Below are 18,094 nucleotides of genomic sequence, written 5' to 3'. Positions count from 1 at the left end.
CAATATGTCTCCGCTAGCTGTCCCCCCCCCCCCCCCTCCTCCGCACCTTTTTCGGCAGCTCGTCCGCCTACGCCAGTCCGACCCCCCCCCCCTTTCCCTCCTTCCCATTTCAACTGCCCTGCCCCCTCTTCCATCCACTCTCTTCTGTCTGTGTAGTCAGTTGCCTGCCCACGCGTACCACTGCAGCTCTCGAACGTGTTGTTGTTGTGGTCTTCAGTCCTGAGACTGGTTTGATGCAGCTCTCCATGCTACTCTATCCTGTGCAAGCTGCTTCATCTCCCAGTACCTACTGCAACCTACGTCCTTCTGAATCTGTTTAGTGTATTCATCTCTTGGTCTCCCTCTACGATTTTTACCCTCCACGCTTCCCTCCAGTACTAAATTGGTAATCCCTTGATGCCTCAGAACATGTCCTACCAACCGATCCCTTCTTCTAGTCAAGTTGGGCCACAAACTTCTCCCCAATCCTATTCAATACCTCCCCATTAGTTATATGATCTACCCATCTAATCTTCAGCATTCTTCTGTAGCACCACATTTCGAAAGCTTCTATTCTCTTCTTGTCTAAACTATTTATCTTCCATGTTTCACTTCCATACATGGCTACGCTCCATACAAATACTTTCAGAAACGACTTCCTGACACTTAAATCTATACTCGATGTTAACAAATTTATCTTCTACAGAATCACTTTCCTTGCCATTGCCAGTCTACATTTTATATCCTCTCTACTTCGACCATCATCAGTTATTTTGCTCGCCAAGTAGCAAAACTCCTTTACTACTTTAAGTGTCTCATTTCCTAATCTAATTCCCTCAGCATCACCCGACTTAATTCGACTACATTACATTATCCTTGTTTTGCTTTTGTTGATGTTCATCTTGTACCCTCCTTTCAAGACACTGTCCATTCCGTTCAACTGCTCTTCCAAGTCCTTTGCTGTCTCTGACAGAATTACAATGTCATCGGCGAACCTCAAAGTTTTTATTTCTTCCCCATGGATTTTAATACCTACTCTGAATTTTTCTTTTGTTGCCTTTACTGCTTGCTCAATATACAGATTGAATAACGTCGGGGAGAGGCTACAACCCTGTCTCACTCCCTTCCCAACCACTGCTTCCCTTTGATGTCCCTCGACTCTTATAACTGGCATCTGGTTTCTGTACAAATTGTAAATAGCCTTTCGCTCCCTGTATTTTACCCCTTCCACCTTCAGAATTTGAAAGAGAGTATTCCAGTCAACATTGTCAAAAGTTTTCTCTAAGTCTACAAATGCTAGAAACGTAGGTTTGCCCTTCCTTAATCTAGCTTCTAAGATAAGTCGTAGGGTCAGTATTGCCTCACGTGTTCCGATATTTCTACGGAATCCAAACTGATCTTCCCCGAGGTCGGCTTCTAACAGTTCTCGAACGTACGAATCTCAATTAACACTCAAGTAATTTGTATTGAAAAAGTCTTTAGTGTTTCTCTCTGTGACTCTCTCAAATTGTGTTATTGTGTGTTTTGTAACGAAAATGTCAATTAAATGCTGGTCAACTAAGGCGTGTGCACAGAACACCACCTATGTATTTTGGAAATACAGGGTGTTAAGAAAAGATTCATTCAGTGCCAGAAGACTAAATCTTCTAAACTAATGGAGGTAGACACTTGGCGTAGATATTAACTTCTGCCTAGGACTACAAAGTTTTTACAAGGGGTTGTTCAACAAGTAATGGAATACATTTTTTTCTGAAAGCAGGTTGCATTTATCCATGATTCCAAAACACCGTATTACTCAGTACTCTTGTGGCTACAAAACTCTGTTTTTCAACATAATCTCCGTTCAGTGTGACGGCCTTGCGCTGCCTTACTGCGAGGGCCTGTATGCACACATGTTTCGGAATCACAAACCCATGTTTCATCGCCTGTGATGATCTTCGACAGAGAATTGTCACGATCAGCTTCCCTACAATATGGTCCTTTGTTGCTCTTTACGGTCTTCTGTTAGGCGGCGAGGAACCCTGAGAGCACACACCTTTGAATACCCCAAGGGTAGGACGGGTGTGTCAGCACCACCAATAGAGACGTCAGCGAGGTGTTTGTTTGTGATCCGTCGATCACCTCTAATGAGTGTGTCCGCACGTTCCAACATTGCAGGAGTCACAGCTGAGAGCGGCCGGCCGGCACGGTGGAGATCGGACAGGTCTGAGCGTCCCTGTTGCGATGATGACAGACTCGCCGCCCAACGACTCACCGTGCTTTTATTCACTGTCCGATTTCTGTAGACATTCTGCAGGCACCTACGATTATCTCTGATGTTCTGATTTTCCGTCACAGTTCTCTGCTTTGAGCCCACCTACGTTACAGACACCATTTTGGAGGCTGCGTATAGCGCCACCAATTATCGGAACTTCACGAAACTACAGCGGCGGAAGCGGGAATATTCTGCGTTGTCCCACGACAAATTTCACATTTTGTCAACCGAAACTGGCCGAGAAGAAAACGTGTTCCATTGCTTATTGAAGACCCCTCGTATATTATAAAGATATATCCGATTTTAATACGCTATATATTTTAACTGCAAACATATACAACCTAGAGGATCAAAGTCTTCGTTTAGTTTCTACAAGTATTCAATATACTCTCTACACTGGATGCACGACAAACATCCAGACTATAGTCAAACGTATCCCATACTTTTGCCAGCATGTTTACAGTGTTCATTTTTTTCACCGCTCTCCCTACGCGGCGTCGCAGTTCACCCACAGTTTTTGAGAGGGCTGCACATAGAGTCTCCCACAACACCTCCCCCCACCCCCACCCCCACCACAAAAATCACATTCCTCGAAACCAGCCGACCTTCTAGGCCAGTGGTGCAATGTGAGACCATCACGCCTCTTATGCCCCATACCTGTGCCGTTCTCTCAACGAAAATCACACTACCCAGTTGTGACTGAATTGCACGTGCTCCAGTGGAGAACCTGAAACGACTTTTGTGGTTGCGTTACCGCCATTTCGACCTGACGCACGCCGGCCGCAGTGGCCGAGCGGTTCTAGGCGCTTCAGTCTGGAACCGCGCGACCGCTACGGTCGCAGGTTCGAATCCTGCCTCGGGCATTGATGTGTGTGGTGTCCTTAGGTTAGTTAGGTTTACGTAGTTCTAAGTTCTAGGGGACTAATGACCTCAGATGTTAAGTCCCATAGTGCTCAGAGCCATTTGAACCATTTTTTGTCTGGTGAATTTCAAGTACAGAGGGGGCTACGACAGGGAGATGTGATCTCTACAATGCTATTTAATTTAGTTCCAGAAAAGGTGGTGCGGTAAATGCCGATAAACCCAGGAGGAACAATACTTAATCGACAAGTTCAAGTGGTAGCATATGCGGATGACGAAGCATTAATGGCAAGGAATGTAAGGGAACTGAAGGGGGAACTACGATACGTTAGAGGAAGCAGCAAGAGAAGTAGGTTTAGAAGTAAACATAAACAAAACAAAGTATATGGTGATGGAGGAGCCCAATATAAACGGACAAAAGAATTCAATAGTAATGAATAGGAAATAATATGAAAGAGTGAAAACATTTAAATATTTAGGTTCTGTAATAACGGAGGATAATAAAGTAGCAGTAGAAATTCAAGAAAGGATAGCGAGTGGAAATCGTTGCTATTTTGCCTTGCAGATTGTATTTAATTCCAGGAATGTTAATAGGAATACAAAAATTTAAATATAACGACCATATTAAGACCTATAGTAATAAATGGATCAGAAGGGTATTGACATTAAAGGAGGAGAACTCGTTATTGAGATGGGAAAGAAAGATACTGAGAAAGAATTTTGGAGCAGTTAGAGAGGAAGATGGCTGGAGAGTAAGGACAAATGTAGAACTACAAACACTTTTTGGGCAGATGGATATTATTGTTAAAATTAAGCAGGGAAGAATAAGATTGGCGGGACATGTAGAGAGAATTCCAGAAACTCGGAGTGTCAAGAAAGTTTTCATTGGAAAACCTGACGGGAGAAGGAGAAGAGGTAGACCCAGGGAAAGGTGGCTGGACGATATGGAAGAAGATCTAAAGGCGATGGGAATAAGAAATTAGAGAAGGAAGGCGACGGACAGAGAAAAATGGAAGCGGGTGATACAGGAGGCCAAGTTTCTTCAAGGACTGTAGAGCCAACCAAGAAGAAGACCAGTTTCTGTGCTTCAGTATACCATATTTAGGCCTTAACTAACGCTGATGGGGATAACTTCAATAGTATACACAATTCTGTCAGTGGCCAACATCTATGAATTGATTTTCGCAGAATATCTGTAACAACGATGTTGTGTCTCGAACCACAACTACCAACGATTTGGTAGTTAATGGTTGGAGACACAGCATCGTTGTTACAGGTTTTCTGTGAAAACCAGTTCACAAATGTTGACCACTGATGGAATCGTGTATACGATTGGAGTTAACCCCCTCAGCCTCAGTTAAGACTTGAAGATGGTATACTGGAGCACCGAAACTGGTAGCCATATAATCAATAACGTCGTAAGGACGGCTGTAGATGTTCCATTTTATTACAGAAGCTATTCCGTCTCAAGGAAATTTGTTTTATTCGAACTCCGATTGTTTTCAAGACTTCTGCAGCGAACCGATGTTAAGGACACTAGTCTGTAATTATGCGGTTCCGTTCTTTTACCTTTCTCGTATGCAGGAGTCACCCGTGCTTTTTTTCCGGTTACTAGGGACTTCGCACAGGGCGAAAGATTAGCGATAAATGCAATCTAAGTAAGGGGTCAATGCCGCAGACTACTCTCTGTAAAACCGAATTGGGATTCTATGTGGACCGGGCGACTAATTGTTTTCAACTCTTTCAGTTTTTCACTACCCCAGGGAGGCCTGTTTCTATGTCCTCCATGCAGGAGTCCGAACGACACTCAAACGACATCGTTTGTTTGATCCTCAGGCGTCAATGACTTCTTCAATGTGAAATTTAAAACTCCGCCTTTCCTTTGCTGGCTTCTATTGCCACCCAAGTTGGTCGACGAGTGACTGCATAGAAGCCTGCGACGCGATTAGTGATTTTATGTACGACCATAATTTTCTCGTGTTCTCGGCAAGATCGCTCGCTATGGTACGACGTTGAAAGTTGTTATGTAGTTCGCGCTTTGATCTTCTTACGGACGCATGAATTTCTACTAACGTTTGCGTGCAGACATTTGCACGTTCTTTTTTGAAACAAGAGTGCAACAGTCTGTTTTCTCATCATTTTCCGAATTTGATTGTTAAACCACGGATGGCCTTCATCGTTCTTAATCCACTTACTCGGCACTTACTCTTCAGAGCGCGTTTTACACTCAGTTTAAACTTCACCCATAATTGCTCTGCGTTTGTCATATTGGACCAAAATCACGTCCATTCATTGTTTAAGTGAGATGTTAACAACTGCTTAGCGGAGTTTTCTAGCATAAATACTCTTCCAGCCTTCATAATGGATTTATTAACTTTAGTAACGACTGTCACTATGATGGAATCACGATCATTAATCCCTGCCCCTGTACTCACTGTCGATAAGGTCAGACATGTTTAATACAAGGTCTGAAATATTTACATTGCGTATGGGTGTTGTCTAACTAATTGTTCAAGGCAGTTTTCGGAAAAATGTTCAAAAATACTTCACAGCACTGTCTGTCTGTTCAACCTGCAGTGAACCCATAGATGTCCTCGGTTCACCACGGTTGGATATCCGTTCGACGTCGTTGTCCACTAATACTGATGAGGCCATCATACGTCAGTCCTTTGTTCGTGAATCGAGTTTCCATATTACGAAGTCCACATGTCACTCGATACTGCCATAACGTAACTGCTTGCGTACATACTTGTGAAAATTGCAGGTAACTTGGAACGTGCGATCATTTAATTATTCTCTTAGACGTGTATGTTTGAGATGACTTTGAGAAACATACTAAAAATGGCTCCCCGTCCGTTACATAAGTATCGGAAGCTATAAACTAAGCCCTAACTACCAGGGATAGGTGCTTTTAATGCGCTGTGCCCAAATCCACCCGTGTTGTTGATTGTTGGATAAGTGCGAATCGACACAGAAATGTTAAATTTCAGTGCCATTAAATTGCAGAAGCGCCTTTGTTCGTTGTAATCTTCGAGCACTAGAGGCAGAGGATCAATACAGTTCTGATGATAAGCGCTGTTAAGTCAGGTTATTACGGCGGTATTCGACTCCGCTGGTTTACTGTTAGGCAAAAATAGCCTACGTTCTATCCGAACAGCAGTGTGTACAGGCTGTACTTTTTAAAGTGGATTGATAGATTTTTTTTCCATGCGTCAATGTATTAAATGTGGCTGAAGGAAAAAGTCGTTGTAAGACATGTTTAATCTTGAAAATAAGCTTGTCAAAAAAATGGTTCAAATGGCTCTGAGCACTATGGGACTTAACATCTGTGGTCATCAGTCCCCTAGAACTTAGAACTACTTAAACCTAACTAACCTAAGGACATCACACACATCCATGCCCGAGGCAGGATTCGAACCTGCGACCGCAGCAGTCGCGCGGTAATAAGCTTGTCCTTTCGATATTTTCATTCGGAGCTTATGGCAGAGCATGCTAAAACTAACAACCTTAAGTCTTGATACAGTCTTAGTAATCGCAGTAACCACTTACTGCTACTAGTCTCAAAACAGCACGGCCTCATTTAATTCGTCAGTAAACTCGTATCTGATATCCGCGCGATATTGCACGTCAGTGTAGATTAATACGGAGTTTGAATATGATTTACATTTCAATTAAGTTGTTCTCAGAAGCGTATAATGTACATTTTACGAGAGCTTACGTATTACAATAACAGATGAAGTCAGTTGATTCTCTCTGCCAAGTTAGAACCGTCACATGGTGCAGAGTCGTGGAGAACTGGCTCGCACATACTATAAGCGCGAGAGTGTGCCATGAAACATTTTTATAACGACAACGTTTCCGGTTTATTGCTCAAACTGCTTCAAGCCTTGAGCCGTGGTGATTAAACCGCTATAAATCCTATAAATTACCTATGAACCTGAGTACCCTAAAGTTCTCAGCATCCCTAGTAACTAAGTCGTATGGTGCCAATGAGCTATAATGCAGTGCGCATAAGAGATAAAAGGATTTTCCATTTGTCTAAATGAATGATGGAACTAAAATGTTCCTGTTTTGCTTAAGACACCAAACTGATAACTGCAGTTACTTTTTTGTTGTCTGTTATAATTTGCTTTTGTAGACCACTCTTCATAATCACGTAGTAAAAGCTATTTTTTATTCTTTAATAAAGCTCCTCAGTAAGAGTCTATGTCTTAAGTCGTTGATAGATGTATGAAATGTGCGAATTATATAATTATCTTTTTCTTATAACATCAGCGCGCAATAAATTTATACCTTACTCCAATTCTTTAAATATGGAAACGACTCTGTTATTGATTTTGCAGCTAAAATAAAAATATTATACATTTCATACTCGCAAGTCGTACTTTATGCCCCTATTTTAGAGCATACAGGTGGGTGGAATCCATGTTAACATCTCGTTGTTATGACCGTAAGTGTGATATACTGTTGATTTTTTTTTTTTTGTTTTTTTGTTTTTTGGAAATTTAGAAAGACTGAATGTAGCTGTTCACTTGCTCTACGAAGTACAACATACCATAAATAGTTTGCAGATCTTTTAGGCCGGGCCTCTACTTCGCAGTGGAAACTCAATTTGCCTTCACGCAAACTGCTTGCTCAAGTAAAATGCTACAAAGCTTGTGATATTTTGCCTGCAAAAGATATTGTGCTAGTTTGCGTGTTGAAGGAGTTAGTCACGTGCGTTTCACCGCCGGCAGAATATCATTTCATGTGGTCAGACTGCGAAATGAACGAACAGACCGAAAAGCAGGCGAAGAGAACAACGGATGGTGCAAAGGTTAGAGCAAGGACGGCAATTCTGTATTAATCCGTTAGTCTAATGAACGACTGCATGTCCTTATTTAATTCTAGTCTGCTTCTGTTTACTTAGTGACTTAAGAGCGTGTTGCATATGCATGCACTGAGAAACGTGAAATTATTCCTTGCGTAATGGTACGGTTTGCGCGAGCCAACTGCAAGATCGCGAGGATTCATTTGCCATCGTAAATTGCTCGATGTAATCCGATTCTACATATATTCTAAAACTTGATTTTTGGTGCCAAGATAGTTTACAACTAACGAAATTGCCTCGTAAATTCTCAGCAGCAAATCCCCGTGCACTTATCCCCGCCCCCCACCCCTCCCCCAGCCACGACTCCTTCTTTTATCATGAACAAGTTTGTCTTCCCGATTACTGTGTCAAACCGAAACATCATAAAAGATATCACAGAGGAACACAAACTAAATTATCCTAAGCTACGTTCCTTAGATTCGGTATTATAAAGTACCTGAGGCACCGATATCAGTAAATTTGGTTTAATGCGTGCTACATTGTCTGTTGCACTAACCATCAGCAGCGTATTGGCTCACAACAATATTGAAATGGTCCAGCTGCGATCTGCCGGGTCCTTTGGGCTCGTAAATAAAGTCCAGCATGGCTTGTGGTTTAGCCTGGTAATCCCAGTGAACTGTATTTAGCACGCAGAATTGCGACGATAAATTTCTCTACACCGAAATTCTGTCTGCAGATGTCTCGCTTTTTTGCAAGTAATTATTCTGCCAAAGAATGTTTGCAATTTCGCCACTCCATTCATTTCCAGAAGCATTTTTTTTGCGACAGCTACGGTTCGATTAAACTAATAGCCATGTTCTCGTATTGTTCGTAAAACTTACTGTTTCGTGTTAGTTACAAGTGATTCAATAACTCAGAATTTTGCGTAACAAGCTTGTACATACAGGGTGGCTATAATTAAACTTGAGCTGCTTAAGAGAGCCGCCATGAAAAACGAATGATCGTAGGACAATAATACTTCACAGAAACATTTGTCGTATGGACATCAGTGATTGAAAGAAACGTTTTAATTTGCACATGAGGGTGTAACATTTGTTAATTGAGCATTAAGTTTACGTTCCAGGTTACAGAAGTTGCTCAATGTGACGACCATATGCATTCACGAGTAATGGGAAGCTTGTATGGATACCATTGTTTTCACAATTTTCGCAGCACTTATCGATCTGTGAACCGTGGAATATTCAGCTGTCGTGTAACGGCCTATGCACTGCTTGAAGATCGCACATCGCGTCCAGCATTCTCAGCAGTGGCAACAGTAACTTCAACAACATGTGGCACAATTGGCCGTCGGTCTCTCCCAAATCTTATGAAACAGTTTCGCATTCTGTGACTAGGCGCTGATGTCAGCTGTTTGCGACACATAAAAGTTTGTGCCGGACCAGTACTCGAACTCTGATTTCCCACTTATAGTGAGCGGTCCCTTAACCACTTCGGCTATCCGAGCACGCCTCCAGGACCGATCCAAACTTCTAAATATCACGTAATTTCAACCGTTATGCTCGAAAAATTGGTGATTCCCACACAAGGCGACAAATGTTATATCGTCATTTAAGGATGGTCATGCAAGCATGCATGTCTGAAGGACATTCTATTACGAAGATGATGTTGTGGTCTTCAGTCCGAGGACTGCTCTATCCTTGTAACGATGGTCATCTCTGAATAACTACTGCTGCCTACATAAGTTTGGATCTGCTTACTGTATTCATCTCTTGATCTCCCTCTACAATTTTCAATTCGTCTTCTACTGTATTTGTTTCCCCTGTTCTTATCAATCGTTGCCTAATGCCCCCTCTGAAACTCTCACCGACCTCTGGTTCTTTCAACTTATCCCGGTCCCATTTCCTTAATTTCCTACCTGTTTCCAATTTCTTCAGTTTTAACCTACAGTTCATAACCAATAAATTGCGGTCAGAGTCCACATCTGCCTTTGGAAATATCTTAACAGTTTAAAATTTGGTTCCTATATCTCTGTCTAACCATTATGTAATCAATCTGAAATCTTCCTTCTACGTATACAATCTTTTATGACTCTTCAAACAAGTGCTAGCGATGATTAAATGCCGCGCGGAGTGGCCGCGTGGTTTGAGGCGCCATGTGATGGACTGCGTGGCCCGTCCCGCCGAAGGTGGAGTCCTCCCTCGGGCATGTGTGTGTGTGTGTGTGTGTGTGTGTGTGTGTGTGTGTGTGTGTGTGTGTGTGTTAGCATAAGGTAGTTTAAGTTAGTTTAAACAGTGTGTAAGTCTAGGGTCCAATGACCTCAGCAGTTTGGTCCCTTAGAAATTTACACGCATTTGAACATTTGATGATTAAATTATGGTCTGTTCAAAATTCAACCAGTCCATATTCACCTTCCATTTTTCCTTCTCTTCCTTTTCCTACTATCGAATTCCAATCCCCCTCATAATTAAATTTTCGTCTCGTTTTACTATCTGAATAATTTCTTTTATCTCATCATACATTTCTTTAATTTCTTCACCATCTGCGGAGGTTGTTAGCATGTAAACTTGTACTACTGTGGTACGGGTGGTCTTCGGTCTATCTTGGCTACGATAATGCGTCCACTATGCTGTTCATATTCGCTTACCCTTATTTTTATTTTCTTATTAATTGGTAAATCTACTCTTGCATTACCCCTATTCGACCTTGTATTTATAGCTCCGCATTCACCTCACCAGACGTCCTGTTCCTCCTGCCAACAAACTTCACTATATCTAACTTCAACCTATCCATTTCCCTTTTTAAATTTTCTAACCTACCTGCCCGATTACGGGGTCTGACATTCCGCGTTTCGATCCGTAGGATGCCAGTTTTCTTTCTCCTGATGACGACATCCTCCTGAGTAGTCTCCACCTGGATATCCGAATGGGAGACTATTTTACCTCCGGAATATTTTACTCAAGAGGACGCCACCATAATTTAACCATACAGTAGAGCTACACGTCCTCGGGAAAAATTACGACTGTAGCCTTCCTTTGCTAGCAGCCGTTCGCATTACCAGCACAAGACCGTTTTGGTTGATTTTACAAGGCCATATCAGTCAATAATTCATACTGTTGCAGACATGTCCGAAAGAAGAGACACCAGTTTCATCCTGCAGCCACTATGAATCAAGACGCAAAGGAGTTAAGACATTATCTCTCGTTGCACATTGATTTATATCCGTGGGTCAAGTCGAAAATGTGTGCTGGACCAAGATTCGAAACCGGATGTCCTCCTTACTGAACAGATGCACTGACCACTACGCCATGTGGATACAGTGATCACCGCAGCTGCACGGGCTACCCTAGCTCACCCCCTGTCAGACCCAAATTATCAACTTAATACCACACACTACTGATGTAATGCCCTTGCTCGTGAGCCCATTACGCGCAGGGGCAGTACATCAATGGTGTGTGATGTAAGTTGAGTATTTGTTTTTCGCACAAGGCGTGCTAGGGTAGTCCGTGCGGTTGTGGCGACTGCTGCGTCCGGACGCCGTAGTGGTCAGTGCATCTGCCCAGTAAGCAGGACACCTGGGTTCGATTCTCAGTCTGGCACAAATTTTCGACTTGCCCCTTCGATGTAACGCAATGCCCACTGGCAGCTAATGGCTTTAATTGCCTTCTGTCTTGATCAGCAATCTTGCTTATTACGCATTTGTCATCTCGTAACAGTGATGGCGATCAGAATGTAACACACTTAATGCCTAAAAACAACCACTGGTGTAAGTAATATGACTATAATGTAGAGTTATTCGAGTTGTGTGTGTGTGAGTGTTGGAGAACTTGTTCAAATGGTTCAAATGGCTCTGAGCACTATGGGACTTGACATCTGAGGTCATCAGTCCCCTATAACTTAGAACTACTTAAACCTAACAAACCTAAGGACATCACACACATCCATGCCCGAGGCAGGATTTGAACCTGCGACCGTAGCGGTCGCGCGGTTCCAGACTGAAGCGCCTAGATCCGCTCGGCCATACCGGCCGGCGAGAACTTGTAAACTACTCAGTTTCAGGCAGTGACATTTTCACTGAAAAGCATGAGATCACAATCTCTGATTGTTTATGCTGATTTATTTGTTTGTGTCCAGTAGTTACCGAAATGCTCCAGGTGTAACTCGCATCGAATTCTTCCCACTGCCAATCGTAACTGAACAAATAGTTGCCACATATATCCGCCGATGGAACATAAAACATCAAAATGAATGTTGTCAGACATCTAGCCATTGAATGCGGAGCATCATTCTCCATTTCATTTCAGGCGTGTAGTATTTTCTCAGATTTGGAGTGTAAAGCGTCTACGTTTCACTACCTTCGAGAGGATTGAGAACTCTACGTCTGGGCCTGTTCCTTACTTATTTCGTCACATACCGTCAGGGAGTGTTGTGACGCAGTGGTAAGACAGTGGTCTAGCATTCGAACGTCTGGTGATCCACATTTAAATTATCCTTGATTTCCCTGTACCGCATAATCCGAATTTTGGGATGGTATCCCTGAAAGCCCCCCCATGAACCATGGACCTTGCCGTTGGTGGGGAGGCTTGCGTGCCTCAGCGATACAGATAGCCGTACCGTAGGTGCAACCACAACGGAGGGGTATCTGTTGAGAGGCCAGACAAACGTGTGGTTCCTGAAGAGGGGCAGCAGCCTTTTCAGTAGTTGCAAGGGCAACAGTCTGGATGATGGACTGATCTGGCCTTGTAACAGTAACCAAAACGGCCTTGCTGTGCTGGTACTGCGAACGGCTGAAAGCAAGGGGAAACTACAGCCGTAATTTTTCCCGAGGGCATGCAGCTTTACTGTATGATTACATGATGATGGCGTCCTCTTGGGTAAAATATTCCGGAGGTAAAATAGTCCCCCATTCGGATCTCCGGGCGGGGACTACTCAAGAGGATGTCGTTATCAGGAGAAAGAAAACTGGCGTTCTACGGATCGGAGCGTGGAATGTCAGATCCCTTAATCGGGCAGGTAGGTTAGAAAATTTAAAAAGGGAAATGGATAGGTTGAAGTTAGATATAGTGGGAATTAGTGAAGTTCGGTGGCAGGAGGAACAAGACTTCTGGTCAGGTGACTACAGGGTTATAAACACAAAATCAAATAGGGGGAATGCAGGAGTAGGTTTAATAATGAATAGGAAAATAGGAATGCGGGTAAGCTACTACAAACAGCATAGTGAACGCATTATTGTGGCCAAGATAGATACGAAGCCCACACCTACTACAGTAGTACAAGTTTATATGCCAACTAGCTCTGCAGATGACGAAGAAATTGAAGAAATGTATGATGAAATAAAAGAAATTATTCAGATTGTGAAGGGAGACGAAAATTTAATAGTCATGGGTGACTGGAATTCGAGTGTAGGAAAAGGGAGAGAAGGAAACATAGTAGGTGAATATGGATTGGGGGACAGAAATGGAAGAGGAAGACGCCTGGTAGAATTTTGCACAGAGCACAACATAATCATAACTAACACTTGGTTTAAGAATCATGAAAGAAGGTTGTATACATGGAAGAACCCTGGAGATACTAAAAGGTATCAGATAGATTATATAATGGTAAGACAGAGATTTAGGAACCAGGTTTTAAATTGTAAGACATTTCCAGGGGCAGATGTGGACTCTGACCACAATCTACTGGTTATGACCTGTAGATTAAAACTGAAGAAACTGCAAAAAGGTGGGAATTTAAGGAGATGGGACCTGGATAAACTAAAAGAACCAGAGGTTGTACAGAGATTCAGGGAGAGCATAAGGGAGCAATTGACAGGAATGGGGGAAATAAATACAGTAGAAGAAGAATGGGTAGCTTTGAGGGATGAAGTAGTGAAGGCAGCAGAGGATCAAGTAGGTAAAAAGACGAGGGCTAGTAGAAATCCTTGGGTAACAGAAGAAATATTGAATTTAATTGATGAAAGGAGAAAATATAAAAATGCAGTAAGTGAAACAGGCAAAAAGGAATACAAACGTCTCAAAAATGAGATCGACAGGAAGTGCAAAATGGCTAAGCAGGGATGGCTAGAGGACAAATGTAAGGATGTAGAGGCCTATCTCACTAGGGGTAAGATAGATACCGCCTACAGGAAAATTAAAGAGACCTTTGGAGATAAGAGAACGACTTGTATGAATATCAAGAGCTCAGATGGAAACCCAGTTCTAAGCAAAGAAGGGAAAGCAGAAAGGTGGAAGGAGTATATAGAGGGTCTATACAAGGGCGATGTAGTTGAGGACAATATTATGGAAATGGAACAGGACGTAGATGAAGATGAAATGGGAGATACGATACTGCGTGAAGAGTTTGACAGAGCACTGAAAGACCTGAGTCGAAACAAGGCCCCCGGAGTAGACAATATTCCATTGGAACTACTGACGGCCATGGGAGAGCCAGTCCTGACAAAACTCTACCATCTGGTGAGCAAGATGTATGAAACAGGCGAAATACCCTCAGTCTTCAAGAAGAATATAATAATTCCAATCCCAAAGAAAGCAGGTGTTGACAGATGTGAAAATTACCGAACTATTAGTTTAATAAGTCACAGCTGCAAAATACTAACACGAATTCTTTACAGACGAATGGAAAAACTAGTAGAAGCCAACCTCGGGGAAGATCAGTTTGGATTCCGTAGAAACACTGGAACACGTGAGGCAATACTGACCTTACGACTTATCTTAGAAGAAAGATTAAGGAAAGGCAAACCTACGTTTCTAGCATTTGTAGACTTAGAGAAAGCTTTTGACAATGTTGACTGGAATACTCTCTTTCAAATTCTAAAGGTGGCAGGGGTAAAATACAGGGAGCGAAAGGCAATTTACAATTTGTACAGAAACCAGATGGCAGTTATAAGAGTCGAGGGACATGAAAGGGAAGCAGTGGTTGGGAAGGGAGTAAGACAGGGTTGTAGCCTCTCCCCGATGTTGTTCAATCTGTATATTGAGCAAGCAGTAAAGGAAACAAAAGAAAAATTCGGGGTAGGTATTAAAATTCATGGAGAAGAAATAAAAACCTTGAGGTTCGCCGATGACATTGTAATTCTGTCAGAGACAGCAAAGGACTTGGAAGAGCAGTTGAATGGAATGGACAGTGTCTTGAAAGGAGGATATAAGATGAACATCAACAAAAGCAAAACAAGGATAATGGAATGTAGTCTAATTAAGTCGGGTGATGCTGAGGGAATTAGATTAGGAAATGAGGCACTTAAAGTAGTAAAGGAGTTTTGCTATTTGGGGAGCAAAATAACTGATGATGGTCGAAGTAGAGAGGATATAAAATGTAGGCTGGCAATGGCAAGGAAAGCGTTTCTGAAGAAGAGAAATTTGTTAACATCCAGTATTGATTTAAGTGTCAGGAAGTCATTTCTGAAAGTATTCGTATGGAGTGTAGCCATGTATGGAAGTGAAACATGGACGATAAATAGTTTGGACAAGAAGAGAATAGAAGCTTTCGAAATGTGGTGCTACAGAAGAATGCTGAAGATTAGATGGGTAGATCACGTAAGTAATGAGGAAGTATTGAATAGGATTGGGGAGAAGAGAAGTTTGTGGCACAACTTGACCAGAAGAAGGGATCGGTTGGTAGGACATGTTCTGAGGCATCAAGGGATCACCAATTTAGTATTGGAGGGCAGCGTGGAGGGTAAAAATCGTAGAGGGAGACCAAGAGATGAATACACTAAGCAGATTCAGAAGGATGTAGGTTGCAGTAGGTACTGGGAGATGAAGAAGCTTGCACAGGATAGAGTAGCATGGAGAGCTGCATCAAACCAGTCTCAGGACTGAAGACCACAACAACAACAACATCCCTGAAAGGGTTTTTCTGATTTCTTTCCTGAATCCGCGATTGTGCTCCATCTCTAATTATCTGGTCATCGACGTGACGTTAAACCCCATCTTCCTTCCTTTTTGGAATACTGTGTATCATACTGCTTCTACAAAATGTTGTTATAAAACGTCCTTCATTCAGTCGCATGATGTGTCCAAGAAGGCATTTTTTCCACCATTTGAAGTAGCTATTTCACCTGGACACCGTCAAACCTGTGTTACTTAAGAATCAGCCACATGAAATTGAAAATTTGCTTCTTCAGCCTCTTGTTGTACTTACTGTAACTTGGTTATTGAAGCCTCATTAGTCTTTATAAATCGCTGAGGTGGTGTAGTTGTAAGACACTTGACTCACATTCAGAGAAACGAGATTGTAATCCTCTTCCGATCACTAAGGTTTGCGTTTCCAAGGGTTCTCTAGTTCGGTTAAGGGCGGTAGCAGAAATAATTGCTTCGAAAAGGACACTGCACATTTCCTTCACCATCGTTGACCAAACCGAGCTAGTGCGCCGTATTTAATGAAATCATCGTCGACTGCACTTTAGACCTTAATCTTCCTTCCTCTCTCTCTCCTACTCGGAAAAACCAACTTCTTATTGTTGGGCTGCCCTTACAGCGTGAGAATGGGTATACTGAGATGACATTTTCCTAGCATGCGCAGCGGGGCTAAAATCAAGAAAATGTCTTTGTTAATGGTGTAATTTTTGTGTAGAGGAGCAAAAACATTGCTGACTTAATTTTTTAAGTCCGCCTTGATAACCTTTAGCAACAGGTTGTTTTGAGAGAATGAATGCCTTCCTGTTTAATATCTACAACGTGTGTCGGTAGTGCTTAAAAACTAATTTCGCAACGTACTGATACATATGGGGTTCATTTAATCCTCAGTATTTATTTAATTACTTTCGTAAGGGAAAGACTATTTCATATTATTCTGCAGCTTCATGCAAATGTTAGCTTACGATAAACGTTATTTCAATTGTAATAACTGTTTCCCGCAAGACTTTCGTGATGTGTAACTAGTATCTGCTAAGGAAGTGTTAAACGTACCACTATGAAGCGCAATAGTATGATAGCTATAAAAAAATTGGAAATAGCAATGAGGCTACCTGTACCTTGTCTATAGTGGACGGGCTAGCACTTCCCCCTTCCTCGTGGTACTCGAGAAAGTTGAGGGAGAAATTACTTTGAAGTGCTCTGTAAATGAACTGGAATTTTAAAAGTTCTGTACCCACGCAGAGGACGCGGTGACGCTTTCAAGAGACGACCAAGGATGAGTGAAATACCAAACAAGCAAAGAAAACTTTGCAAACAAAAGGCTGACAAGCATTAATGAAGATCAGATGAAATCTCTGATATGTCCAATAACTGTTCAAGCCTTTATGCTCAAGAATTTAACCTTTTTAAAGAAGAAAGTTCGAATTTTGCTGTTTATTGTTCATAAACACCAAATTAGTCATTGTGCAGAGTTATTAAATATTTTCGATCGCTTATTTAAGTCATAGTCATTAGCTGTTCACACGAGCGCAGCAGTTACTGGGTCCATAACATAAAAAGGGTGGAAACGATTGATTGAGTCACAGCTACATTAACGCATCGCACATGTATTAATATTCTCACAGTTTTAACGAATATACAACTTGTACTCTACGCAACAATTTCGCTTAAGTTTTACACACAATCAAAACAATTAGCAAATTAATAAAACTGGACCAGGATAATTATCCATTACAGGAATCCAGAAGTAAGCACGCTTTCAACATTGCTCAAATAACTAAACCTGACACTTACTTTGGAACCTAACAGATCGTACAGAAATTCGAAAATTTACTTAAGCGGCATAAGAATGCAAGATGCATTCCCCGCAAAACCACTACGAGAGTAACAGTAAGTTGTACAGAGTTTTTTGGACTTAACTCAGAAATAAACATTCGGGCCGCGCAGGGTAGCCGCCTTGTCTTAGGCGCCTTGCCACGGTTCGCGCGGCTCCCCCGTATGACGTTCGAGTCCTTCCTCGGGCATGGGTGTCTGTGTTGTCCTTAGCTTACGTTAGTTTAAGTTAGATTAAGTGGTGTGTAAACGTAGAGACCGATGACCTCAGCAGTTTGCTCCCATAGGAACTTACCACAAATTTCCAAAAAAACGTTCAAAATGGCTTGGTATTGAATTCACGAGTAAACATGGAGTAGAAGTAATATGTGGAACATTTCGATCCTTTTTTGCGTAGCTTACTTAGGTTAGAGGCGCTGCGCTGTTATATACAGTATTTATATCATCAGCCCTCGAGTTCTTTCATACGACAGATGGAATACAATATCTCACAGTGTACTTGAAACA

The 18,094-nt window shown here is 42.1% G+C and overlaps 1 protein-coding gene across 1 annotated transcript in view; it reads left to right on the top strand.

Moving 5' to 3' along the window:
* LOC126471316 (dystrophin-like) overlaps positions 1 to 18,094 on the top strand; it is a 293,208-nt gene that overhangs the window by 10,957 nt on the left and 264,157 nt on the right. The window lies entirely within an intron of this gene.

The sequence above is a fragment of the Schistocerca serialis genome, chromosome 3, assembly GCF_023864345.2.
Source record: "Schistocerca serialis cubense isolate TAMUIC-IGC-003099 chromosome 3, iqSchSeri2.2, whole genome shotgun sequence".
NCBI classification, from domain to species: domain Eukaryota; kingdom Metazoa; phylum Arthropoda; class Insecta; order Orthoptera; family Acrididae; genus Schistocerca; species Schistocerca serialis.
Note: the sequence above shows the minus strand (reverse complement) of the source record. Positions and strands in the feature narration are given on the sequence as shown.